Consider the following 12,580-nt stretch of genomic DNA (forward strand, 5'->3'; position numbering starts at 1 on the left):
CACTTCATTTCTTTGTGCCTCAGTTACCTCATCTGTAAAATGGGGATTAAGACTGTGAGCCCCATGTGGGACAACCTGATCACCTTGTAACCTCCCCACCGCTTAGAACAGTGCTTTGCACATAGTAAGCGCTTAATAAATGCCATTAAAAAAAATCCTGGCTCCATCAATTGGCAGCAGTGTGACTTTGAGCAAGTCACTTAACGTCTCTGGGCTTCAGTTCCCTCATCTGTAAAATGGGGATTAAGACTGTGAGCCCCCCGATGGGACAACCTGATCACCTTGTAACCTCCCCAGCACTTAGAACAGTGCTTTGCACATATTAAGCGCTTAATAAATGCTATTATTATTATTATATTTACACCCTTTATGCCCCCCTCCCTCAGCCCCACAGGGCAGTACAGCACAGTACATTTCCTTAATTTATTTATGTTAACCTCTGTCTCCCCCTCTAGACTATATGCTTGTTGTGGGCAGGGAATGTGTCTACCAACTCTGTTATATTGTACTCTCCCAAGCGCTTACCTCCTTCCCTTCCCCACAGCACCTGTATATATGTATATATGTTTGTACGTATTTATTACTCTATTTATTTCTTTTACTTGTACATATCTATTCTATTTATTTTATTTTGTTAGTATGTTTGGTTTTGTTCTCTGTATCCCCCTTTTAGACTGTGAGCCCACTGTTGGGTAGGGACTGTCTCTATATGTTGCCAACTTGGACTTCCCAAGTGCTTAGTACAGTGCTCTGCACACAGTAAGCGCTCAATAAATACGATTGATTGATTGATTGCTGTGCAGGCAGTAAGAGCTCAGTAAATATGATTCATAGATTGACTGGTTAATGCTACTGTGTTCCCCAGCAATAAGAGAGCAGGAAGGTTTTGGGGTCCCAGAGAACCCCTATTCCAGACAGTACCCGCATCTGGTCTCCCGCAGTGGCTGCCTGAATAAAGCTTCTATTCATTCATTCATTCAATCGTATTTATTGAGCGCTTACTGTGTGCAGAGCACTGGACTAAGCGCTTGGGAAGTACAAGTCGGCAACATATAGAGACGGTCCCTACCCAACAACGGGCTCACAGTCTAGAAGGGGGAGACAGACAACAAAACAAAACAGGTAGACAGGTGTCAAAATCGTCAGAACAAATAGAATTACGGTTCTATGAACATCATTAACAAAATAAATAGAATAGTAAATATGTACAAGTAAAATAAAAAGTAATCTTCCTTACACTGTGTGCCCATGTGATACAGAGACTGGCTCCAACCTGACTATCCTGGCTCTTCCCCAGCATTTAGCAGGATGCTTGGCACATAGAAAGTATTTTTGGAAAAAGAAATTACAGTATTTAAGCACTGTACTAAGTGCTGGGAGTACAAAGAAACTAATCAGGTTGGATCCAATCCGCTCCTACTTTGGGTTCACAGTCCTAATCCCCATTATACAGTTGAGGCACTGGAGGCACAGAGAAGTGAAGTGACTTGCCTAAGGTCACACAACAGATAAATGGAATCACTGGAATCGCAGCAGCATGGCTCAGTGGAAAGAGCCAAGGCTTTGGAGTCAGAGGTCATGGGTTCAAATCTCAGCTCTGCCACTTGTCAGCTGTGTGACTTTGGGCAAGTCACTTCACTTCTCTGTGCCTCAGTTCCCTCATCTTTAAAATGGGGATTGAGACTGTGAGCCCCACATGGAGCAACCTGATTACCTTGTAACCTCTCCAGCACTTAGAACAGTGCTTTGCACTTAGTAAGCGCTTAATAAATGCCATCATTATCATTATTATTATTATTATTATTAAATGGTGGAGTCGGGATTAGAGCCCAGATTGTCTGATTCCCAGGCCTGTACTCTACCCACCAAACTATACTTCTTCTCTGTGCACTTGCTAAATAGCACTATTATTATTAATTATAATGCCATTATTATTATTATTATTAACAAACGGTGGAGTCAGGATTAGAGCCCAGATTGTCTGATTCCCAGGCCTGTGCTCTACTCACCAAACTATACTTCTTCTCTGTGCACTTGCTAAATAGCACTATTATAATTAATTATAATGCCATCATTATTATTATTATTAAATGGTGGAGTCAGGATTAGAGCCCAGATCGTCTGATTCCCAGGCCTGTGCTCTACCCACTAGACCATACTTCTCTGTGCACTTGCTAAATAGCGCTATTATTATTAATTATTACTATTATCAATAATGACAACAACACGAACACCAGTAGTAGCAGCAGTAGCAGTAGTGGCATCTCCCTGGGCTCTGGCCGGGCTGCTTTGTACAGAAGCTGCTTTGTGCTCTGGCCCAGTGCTTAGAACAGTGCTCCAGCGCTTAGAATGGTGCTCTAGTACAGTGCTCTGCACACAGTAAGTGCTCAATAAATACGATTGAATGAATGAATGATTATTATTTGTATCTCCAACTCGGGAGACCTGTGGGGCTGAGGGTAAGATGACAGATCAACCCCCCTCACTACAAAGGCCTAGCGGATAGAGCATGGACTTGAGAGTCAGAAGGACCTGGGTTCGAATCCCGGCTCCACCGCTCGTCTGCTGCTGCGTGACCTTGGGCAAGTGACTTCACTTTTCTGTGCCTCAGTTACTAGATCTATAAAATGGGGATTGAGATTGTGAGCCTGTTATAGGACACAGACGATGTCCAACCTGATTAGCTCTTGCTTACCCCAGCACTTTGTCCAGTGCCTGGCACATAGTAAAGCATTAACAGAAATCGTAAAAAACAAACAAAAAAGAAGTAGGCGCCGACAGAAACTCGGCCAGGGTTACTGTGTGATGGAGCTGTCGGGGAAGAGAAGCTTGCGGGGATCTCCAGTTAGGCGGGATGGAGACTGGAAAAAGACCGCAGAGGGTTTGGGGATGGTCGGCTCCTTGAAAGCAGTAGAGTCGGAGAAGTTTGGATAAAAGAGCAGCAGCGAGGCTACGGCATGTTCTGTCTGCTGTTAAAGGGGAACATAGTGAACGGATGACTCAGAGAGAAAACGCTAACTTGGACCGGAGTACAAACCAGGTCTAGGCTAGTGGGAATCGGGAAGAGGGAGGGCGCTTCCTCATAACGATAATAATAATAATAATGGTGATGATCAGGATAATCTTGGTACTGGTTAAGCAGTTGCTATGTACCAAGCATTGCGGGGGGACTTATCTCGTCTCACGCTGTCGAGTCGTCTCCGATCCGTAGCGATTCCATTGGACACCTCTCTCCCGGAACACCCCACTCTCCATCTGCAGTCGTTCTGGTAGCGTATCCATAGAGTTTTGTTGGTAAAAATACAGAAGCGGTTGACCGTCGCCTCCTTCCGCGTGGTAAACTTGAGTCTCCACCCTCGACTCTTTCCCATGTTGCCGCTGCCCAGCATGGGTGAGTTTTGACTTGTAGCCGATGGCCTTCCGCCCGCTAGCCACTGGCCAAGCTAGGAATGGAATGGGTAGGCCTCTGCTTCATTCTCCCTCCCGTAGCCATCATCATCAATCGTATTTATTGAGCGCTTACTGTGTGCAGAGCACCGTACTAAGCGCTTGGGAAGTACAAGTTGGCAACATATAGAGACAGTCCCTACCCAACAGTGGGCTCACAGCCGAGACTGGGAGAGTACTGGAAACCCTCCACGTGCCATCCTGAGAGGCGAATCAATCGGGGCAGACCCAGTCTCTGTCCCACAAGGGGTTCAAGACTAAGTAAGAGGGAGAACAGGTATCCCCATTTTACAGATGAAGAAAAGGAGGCTCAGAGAAGTGAAGCGTTAGTTCGTTGCGGGCCGGGAATGTGTCTGTTATTTTACTGTAATCTCTCAAGCGCTTAGTATAGTTCCCTGCACGCGTTAAGTGCTCAATAAATACGACTGATTGATTGACTGACTGACTTGCCCAAGGTCACACAGCTGGCCAGTGGCAGAGCCGGGATTAAGTGGAAAAGAGCATGGGCTTTGGAGCCATCATCATCATCATCAATCGTATTTATTGAGCGCTTACTGTGTGCAGAGCACTGTCCTAAGCGCTTGGGAAGTACAGTCGGAGGTCATGGGTTCAAATCCCGGCTCCGACAACTGTCAGCTGTGTGACTTTGGGCAAGTCACTTCACTTCTCTGGGCCTCAGTTCCCTCGTCTGGAAAATGGGGATGAAGACCAGGAGCCCCCCGTGGGACAACCTGATCACCTTGTAACCTCCCCAGCGCTTAGAACAGTGCTTTGCACATAGTAAGCGCTTAGTAAACGCCATCATCATCATTATTATTATTATTATTCCCAGATCCGTGCTGTGTCCACTTGGCTCCACTGTTCACGGTCCAGTTACATGGTCAGGCATGGGTGAGGAAACCCAGTGCTCCCGGATACGGCCGGACCAGGCCGCTTCCCCGGGCCCTGACTAGAGGAGGAGGCCTTGGATGTCGCCAACGTGCTCCATCTTGTCTGAGCCGGGCACACCCCTTTTTCTCCTCCGCATCCCCTCCTCCCTTCCTTTTCCTTTCGGCTCTCCTAATGTAAACATCAAGCTAAGCGGAGCCATTTACGTTTTCTGTTTAGCTGCGCTCCTCTCCTGGAAATAGCTCTGTAATCATTCACAGATAACATAAGCACCGGGCACTCGTTGAGGCCCTGGTGATAGGAGAGTAACAGAGAAGCAGAGGGGTACGGGGAAGTAGCCAATAACTTTTACGGTAGCCGAAATTTGGACAGAACAGACCCCTTTAAGAGTTTAGTACTATGCTCTGCTCACATTAAACACTCAATCAATACCACTGGTGGATTGATTTGGTTCCCGGGAGACCTCGCAGGCCAAGTACCACCTGGTTTCAGCGGCTAAATGTCACTCGATTTGGTCAGGCTGTTGAAGGAACCGGGGAATCCACGAAACCATCAGTGGTATTTATTGAGTGTTTCCGTACTGGGCGGTTGGGAGAGTACAGTCCAACAAGAGTTGGAAGCCATGTTCCCTGTCCACAAGGAGCTTACGGTCTAGAGAAGCAGCATGGCTCAGTGGAAAGAGCCCGGGCTTGGGAGTCAGAGGTTGGGGGTTCTAATCCCGACTCCGCCACTTGTCAGCTGTGTGACTTTGGACAAGTCATTTCACTTCTCTGGGCCTCAGTTCCCTCATGTGGAAAATGGGGATTAAGACTGAGAGCCCCACGGGGGACAACCTGATCACCTTGTATCCCCTCCAGCACTTAGAACAGTGCTTGGCACATAGTAAGCGCTTAACAAATACCATCATTATTATTATTATTAGAGGGGGAGACAGACATTAATATGTCCGTCTTAGTGCTTAGTACAGCTCCTGGCACATAGTAAGCACTTAACAAATACTATTAAAACAAAACAAAAAAACTAACACCCAGTGGATGCAGAGCCCAGTGGAAAGAGCCCAGGCTTTGGAGTCAGAGGTCATGGGTTCAAATCCCAGCTCCGCCACTTGTCAGCTGTGTGACTTTGGGCAAGTCACTTAACTTCTCTGGGCCTCAGTTACCTCATCTGGAAAATGGGGATTAAGTCTGTGAGCCCCAAGTGGGACAACTTGATTACTTTGTCTCTACTCCAGCGCTTAGAACAGTGCTTTGCACATAGTAAGCGCTTAATAAATGCCATCATCATCAACCGTTTAAAGGAAAATGGACAGGAGATGCATTGGGATGAATCAATCAGTCGTATTTATGATCTACGCTTACTGTGTGCAGATCACTGTACTAAGCTCTTGGGAGAGTACAGTATATCAATATAACAGAGTTGGCAGACACATTCTCCGCCCACAGCGAGCTTACAGTCTACGGGGAGGACCAGCATCAACATAAATAAATTCCGGATATGGACTTGAGTGCAGTTGGGTTAATAATAATGATTGTGGTATCTGTGAAGCACTCACTATGTGCCAAGCAAAGGTCTTTCCTCCTTGTTGGGGGCATTTCGAGCTTTCTTGGACCCGAAACTAGGCTGACTTTGTACAGGGCCCCAGGAGGTTCACAGAAGCAGCGTGGCCTAGTGGATAGAGAACGGACGTCAGAGTCAAAATCAATCAATCAATCAATCAATCGTATTTATTGAGCGCTTACTATGTGCAGAGCACTGTACTAAGCGCTTGGGAAGTACAAATTGGCATCACATAGAGACAGTCCCTACCCAACAGTGGGCTCACAGTCTAAAAGGGGGGAGACAGAGAACAGAACCAAACATACCAACAAAATAAAATAAGTAGGATAGAAATGTACAAGTAAAATAAATAAATAAATAAATAAATAAATAAATAGAGTAATAAATATGTACAACCATATATACATATATACAGGTGCTGTGGGGAAGGGAAGGAGGTAAGACGGGGGGATGGAGAGGGGGACGAGGACCAAAAGAACCTGGGTTCAAATCCCAGCTCTGCCCCTTGCCTGCTGTGTCACCTTGGGCAAGTCACCTAACTCCTCTGGGCCTCAGTACCTCATCTGGAAAATGGGGATAAAGACTGTGAGCCCTACGTGGGACAGAAACTGTGTCCAATCCAATTACCTTGTATCTAGTTCAGCACTCAGTACGGTGCCTGGCACATAGAAAGCGCTTAACAGATAGCACTATTATTATTATTTGGAGCCAAAAGGTGAGGCTATTTTTGTTCCGGCTCAAACAAGGCTGAGGGCCCTCGTAGAACAGTGGCAAGGCTGGTCCCCTCCCCAATCCTCAGCACTGATGACCGTCATCCCCTTTTTCCTCTCCTCTTGCCCTCCCCACAGCACCTGTATATATGTTTGTACAGATTTATTACTCTATTTTACTTGTACATATTTACTATTCTATTTATTTTGTTAATGATGGGCATCTAGCTTTAATTCTGTTTGTTCTGATGACTTGACACCTGTCCACGTGTTTTGTTTTGTTGTCTGTCTCCCCCTCCTAGACTGTGAGCCCGTTGTTGGGTAGGGACCGTCTCTATATGTTGCCAACTTGGACTTCCGAAGCGCTTAGTCCAGTGCTCTGCACAAAGTAAGCGCTCAATAAATATGATTTAATGAATGAATAAATATGATTGAATGAATGAAAAGGCCAGCACAGAGCTGATACAAGGACAGGCTCTGATAATAATAATAATGATGGTTTTTGTTAAGCGCTTACTATGTGCAAAGCACTGTTCTCTGATTGCTCTTCAGGTTTGGTTCTGACCCTTCGTTTGACCTAACCCAGCCTGGCAGAGGCGTTCCTGCCTCTGAACTTTCCCTAGAGACAGTGTGTCCTAGTGGAAAGAGAATGGCCCTGGAAATGAGAGGATCTGGGATCTAATCCTGGCTTTGCCATTTGCTTGCTGTGTGACTTTGGGAAAGTCGATTCACTTCTCTGTGCCTCGGTTTCCTCAGTGGGGATTAAATACCCGTTCTTTCTCCTACCTAGACTGTGAGCTCCGTATGGGGCAGGGATAGTGCCTAATCTGATAAACTTGAATCTACCCCAGCATTTGACACAAACTATGCTTAAAAATGATGATGATGATGATGATGATGATAATGTTTTAGAAAAGATAGGGCCAGGGTAAGACTGGTCATTTTGGGAAAAATTGACCGTTAGTATCTGACACATAGTAAGCGCTTAACAAGTGTATTAATATGAAGAAGCAGCAAGGTGTAATGAATAGAGCATGGGTCTGGGAATCAGAAGCACTGGGTTCTAATTCCACATCCTCCACAAGTCTGCTGTGTAACCTTGGGTAAGTCGTTTCACCTCTCTGTGCCTCAGATACCTCATCTGTAAAACGGGGATTAAGACTGTGAGCCTCATTTGGGACAGGGACTGTGTCCAACCCGATTGGCTTATATCAACCCCAGCGCTTAGTACAGTGGCTGGCACATAGTAAGTGCTTAACAAATTCCATGAAAAAAAGAATAACCCTTGTCTCAGCCAACCCGAAAATGTTCCTCCAAAATGAGTTAAACCAGCCTAGGCCTCAGGCCCAACAAAATCAGTCCAGGCTCCTCCGCCAGTTTCCTGTCACTCCCCCGCCCTCAATTTTTATCCTCTTTCAAAAAGATTCCTCGCTCCACATCCGCCACCCCAAGCGCTTGCAGTCTGAAGATGTAAGGTAGCAGCCGTATGGGGGTCTTTTCCGTTTCTGTTACGAATTCTTATTCACTCACAACCTGATGTCTCTGGAGCCAAAAGTGGTTTCTATCTGGGCCTGTGGGCTGCCGGTGATTTTCCGGCCTCGTCGCGTCCGGAGGCTCGCTGCTCTCTGCCTAGAGCAGATCTTCCTGTCGCTGCGTCGAGACTGCCGGGGGGGTGGGGGCAAATAATGTATCATCTCGTCGGCCCGAACCCCATCTCCTGACCCTTTTTTGGGCATTCTGCTCAACGCGAGCAGCGAGCCAAGGAAAGTCTGGCTGGGTGACCTTTAGAGAATCGGCAGACTGTTGGAGAGCACCGCTCCATCGTCAGCGGACAGAAAAGGAGATGTTTATGGAACGGCTTCCAGCCGGGGGCATGTCCTCATTGAGGCTGTTCGCCCACGGGCAGCCCTGAACTCGTCCCCCGCCACCTTAAACCCCTCCCCTCCGGGCCACCGATTCGATTCATCGTAGAAACTAGAGGGAGGCCTGAGATGGAGGCCCTGAAAAAGAGAAGAGACCCGACCCAGTTATGACCCATCCCACGGGGAGACCCTGGGCCCTGGAGGAAAATGGCAGATGGGAAACACCCCTGAAATCTCAGCTCTGCCACTTGTCCGCTGTGTGACCTTGGGCAAGTCGCTTAACTTATTTTTTTTATGGTATTTGTTAAGCGCTTACTATGTGCCAAGCTTCTCTGTGGCGCAGCTCCCCCCATGTGGGACAGGGACTGTCTCCAACCGGATTAGCTTGTACTTGTAAGTGCCTTAACAAGTACCATTAAAAAAAAGTAAATTACAGTGTGTGTATGTGTGTGTGTGTCCATCCATCCTGGCATAATGGACACAGTGTCGCATGTGTCCAGTATCCATAACCTGAGAGGGGGTCACCACCGTAGGGAAGGAGAGAGAGAGAAAGCGATTTTTTTTCCCACCTCAGGGCAGCCAAATATGTAAAGTTGGTCTGTTCAGGAGCCTGACTGGACTGGTGAAAGTAAAGCAGCATGGCCTGGGAGTTAGAAAGACCTGGGTTCTAATCCCTGCTCCGCCGCTTGTGTGCTGGGTAACCCTGGGCAAGTCACCTCATTTCTCTGTGCCTCCGTTCCCTCATCTGTAAAATGCGGATTAAGACTGTGAGCCCATGTGGGACAGGGACTGGGTCCAACCTGATTAGCTTGTATCTAACCCAGTGTTTAGTACAGTGCCTAGCACCTGGTAAGCACTTAATGAATACCATAAAAAAGTGAAGCTCTGCATTGTCACTGTTTTTCACTAATCCAGGCCTCGTTTCTCTTCCCTCAACACAGAGGACCAAACCGTGACTGTATTTGGGAGGAAAAAAAGAAAGCCGTACTGTATCAACTCTAGGCTGGGACTCTTTAGGCTAGGACAGCATTAATGGGAAAACAGAAAAGGAGAAGAGAATGCCCTAGTACAGTTTTGCTCTCTGATGATTATTCTGAGACTGGATAATTGCGAGGCTTAGAAAAAAATTATCTGTTCAGAGCACAGAACCGCTTGGCACATAGTAAGCACTTAAATACCACAGTTCCTGACCCATATGAGAGAGGAGGGAGGGCACATTTCGATTCCTCACTTTACAGATGAGAAAACTGAGGCCCACAGAAGTTGTGACTTGCCCAAAGTCACCCAGCAGATACGACACAGGTCCAGAATTAGATCTCGGTCACCTCCAACTTCCAGGCCTGTGCTCTGTTCGCTACGCCAGGCTACTCGAGATTTTTTTTTTAATGTTAATTGTTGCACACTTTCTATGTGACAAAGAGCATGGAAAAGAGCATGGGCTTTGGAGTCAGAGGTCATGGGTTCAAACCCCGGCTCCACCAATTGTCAGCTGTGTGACTTTGGGCAAATCACTTTACTTCTCTGTGCCTCAGTTACCTCATCTGTAAAATGGGGATTAAAGACTGTGAGCCCCACGTGGGACAACCTGACCACCTTGTAACCTCCCCAGCGCTTAGAACAGTGATTTGCACATAGTAAGCGCTTAATAAATGCTATTATTATTATTTTATGTGCCAGGAACTATTCAGTCATTCAGTTGTATTTATTGAGCACTTACTTTGTGCAGGGCACTGTACTAAGCGCTTGGGAAGTACAAGTCAGCAACATATAGAGATGGTCCCTACCCAACAACGGACTCACAAGCTCTGGGGTAGATCCAGGCTGATCAGGTTGGATACAGTCTTTGTCCCACACGGGGTTCACAGTCGTAATCCCCATTTTACAGATGAGGGAAGTAAGGCACAGAGAAGTAAAGTGACTTGCCCAAGATCACACAGCAGCAGACAAGTGGCAGAGCTGGGAACTCGATCCACTTGGCCACGCTGCGTCCCAGGGTGCTCTCTGAGGCAAGAACTGGGAAGCGGCAAAGGATAAAAGCCAATAGCAAAGAGTCGGGGAAGAGGTGGGGGTATTTTGAACATTTCTTCCTTCTCCCCCGCCCACCCTCCCAACTCCCGGTAGACTGAGCAACAAGATGGGGGAACAGCGAGCCGCTTGGCAAATTCCTGTCCTCTGCCTTTGGGGACTTGGTTTCTGTTGCTAACAACAGAGCCTGGTCATGTAAATATACCGCAGACACACACACACATCACACATCACACGCACACCAGTCTGAGGGCTGGAACAGGAGGGAAAGAGGTGGAGGGCGGCTGGTTCTGCGGAAAAGATACATCCATCAGCGGTATTTATTGAGCGCCGGTCGTGGGCGGAGCACAGTAGTAAGCTCTTGGGAGAGTACAAAACAACAGAGTTGGTAGACACGTTCCCAAGATGAGGCTTGGGAGAGTTTTAAGGCCTCTTCCTTCCCTGCTCTGCTGTAGAGATGCAGCATGGCATAGTGGATAGAGCACGGGCCCGCGAGTTAGAAGGTCATGGGTTCTAATTCTGGCTTCGCCACTTGTCTGCTGTGTGACCTTGGACAAGTCACTTCACTTCTCTGGGCCTTAGTTCCCTCATCTGCAGAATGGGGATTGAGACTGTGAGCCCCAAGTGGGACAGGGACGGTGTCCAACCTGATTTACTTGTATCCACCCCAGCACTTAGTACAGTGCCTGGCACATAGTAAGTGCTTCACAAATATCATTACTATTATTATTGGCAGCTCTGGTCCTTGGGTCCCTTGGGGAGAACCTGGCAGGGAGGGAGGAGATCTTTCGGTGAATCAGCAGGGAGATGATGCTGCAGAGATTATGGGAACCTTTATTGCCACGCAGTGAACAACACTCAAACCTGATTTACACTCATGCAAGTTTGAGACGTGTGGTCTAGTGGAAAGAGCACGGGCCTTTGGAGTCAGAAGAACCTGGCTTCTAATGCTGGCTCCGCCGCTTGTCTGCGGCCGTCTGACCTTGGGTAAGTCGCTTCAATTCTCTGGGCCTCAGTTACCTCATCTGTAAAATGGGGATGAAGACTGTGAGCCCATGTGGAACAGGGACTGATTGGCTTGTATCTACTTTAGAGCTTAGTACAGTGCCTGGTACCTAGTACCATCCAAAAAAACCAAAGAACACAACAACAAAAAACAACCTTCTCCCGGCTAGGCAGCCCAGAGGTGGAGGAAGGAGAAGCCTTGATTTTTGAGAAATGGGGTCGATGATGCCGCAGTTCGGAAGTCCTTTCTCGACGGCTTGAGCTCCCAGCAGATTGCCCCGGCATAATGGTGAAGCCTATTCAGAGCAGATTTGGCTCAGGGTTGATTTCTCTCCCACCCCCACTCTCTCAGAAATGGTTTAAAAATAGAACCTCCTTCCTGCTCCTCCTCCTTTCCATTTCTCTCCCCTTCCCACCCTCCCTTTCCCTGACGCCCTTCTTATAAGGCATCTTGTGGAAGGTGGACGGTTGGACCAAGGCTGAATCTCAGCACTTCTGGTCAGCTCTGACCTGTTCCTGATTCCACGAAATGGATCCCAAGTGGCCAGATCGATTGCAGGTGCGTTGCAAGACGCAGAGACAGAGGAGAGTTTGGACTGGTTCTGGAATGTGATTGGGGCCATTTTTGACCTTACTTGGGTGGGGATGTTGTAAACTCTTCACCAGGATTCAGCCTTTTCAACCAGAGTTCTTCTAGTTCAGCTGTTTTGGGGGGCCTTCAAAGTGATTTGGTTGACCTTGACGTCTCGACATTCAAGGGAATCATGGACCAGTGTGAGAAACTAGAAACAGTGGAGCAAAACTAATCCAAAATAAGGTGGAGGGAAAACTAGGAGGAAGAGTGGAGGAGGGCAGCTGGACGCCTGTGGTCTAGCGAAAAGTGTTTGGGGCTGGATGTCAGGAGCACAGGGTGCAAATCCGGACATGCTCTGCACACAGTAAGTGCTCAATAAATACGATTGAATGAATGAATGAATGAATCAATCGTATTTATTGAGCGCTTACTGTGTGCAGAGCACTGTACTAAGCGCTTGGGAAGTACAAGTTGGCAACATATAGAGACGGTCCCTACCCAACAGTGGGCTC

The 12,580-nt window shown here is 47.4% G+C and overlaps 1 protein-coding gene across 6 annotated transcripts in view; it reads left to right on the top strand.

Annotated features, from left to right (window-relative positions):
* Positions 1-12,580, top strand: part of DENND2B (DENN domain containing 2B) — a 318,048-nt gene that overhangs the window by 107,858 nt on the left and 197,610 nt on the right. Inside the window, exon 1 of one of the 6 annotated variants that reach the window (XM_038764638.1) lies at positions 11,976-12,053. The exons of the other annotated variants lie outside the window; for them this stretch is intronic. The gene's annotated coding sequence lies outside the window, so the exon portion shown is untranslated. Of the gene's footprint in view, positions 1-11,975; positions 12,054-12,580 lie in introns of those variants that run through there. 6 annotated transcript variants of the gene reach the window in all.

Source organism: Tachyglossus aculeatus, chromosome 22 (assembly GCF_015852505.1).
Source record: "Tachyglossus aculeatus isolate mTacAcu1 chromosome 22, mTacAcu1.pri, whole genome shotgun sequence".
In the NCBI taxonomy this organism is placed as follows: Eukaryota; Metazoa; Chordata; class Mammalia; order Monotremata; family Tachyglossidae; genus Tachyglossus; species Tachyglossus aculeatus.